Source organism: Eleutherodactylus coqui, unplaced genomic scaffold (genome assembly GCF_035609145.1).
Source record: "Eleutherodactylus coqui strain aEleCoq1 unplaced genomic scaffold, aEleCoq1.hap1 HAP1_SCAFFOLD_42, whole genome shotgun sequence".
In the NCBI taxonomy this organism is placed as follows: Eukaryota; Metazoa; Chordata; class Amphibia; order Anura; family Eleutherodactylidae; genus Eleutherodactylus; species Eleutherodactylus coqui.
In genome coordinates, this window is record NW_027101829.1 from 1,307,628 (window position 1) to 1,308,173 (window position 546).

A 546-nucleotide genomic window follows, 5' to 3' on the forward strand; every position below is an offset into this window, starting at 1 on the left:
AAATCAATGGCTGAAATAACAGTTGAATTGTGTTACCACGTTACTACTGACAGTCCTCACCTCTTTAGTAACAGGTGGCATGGCTGAAGCTTCATCACAGTATTTCAGTGCCAGAGCTTTCTGTCCTCGGTCTTTGTAGCACTGGGATGAAAGATAAAAAACACCAAAAAAAGCAAAAACCAGTAAAGCAATAGAATCTTACAGTAACTTTGGGGCATTACAGCAGCACACAATGTCCCTGCAGGTTGGATTACAGATGAGTGCTGCTGTATGGTGCCTTCATACCTCTAGGGCAGGATACCTACCTGATATGTATTGTCATGGGGCGCACCAAGATCTTGTCTCAGGCTTTGCTTGCAGTCCTACCATATCGCACTAAATGCAGAAGTGCAGTCAATGCAGATTTTTACCTAAAATAGTAAAAATTGGTCAAAGCCTCATGCAGTGTATTACCTGACCCTGGAATAACATCAATGGCAATTATAAGAATAATGCTGATAATAATACAAATTCTGTATGTCTGTTTTCAGCCTTACAAAACCATAA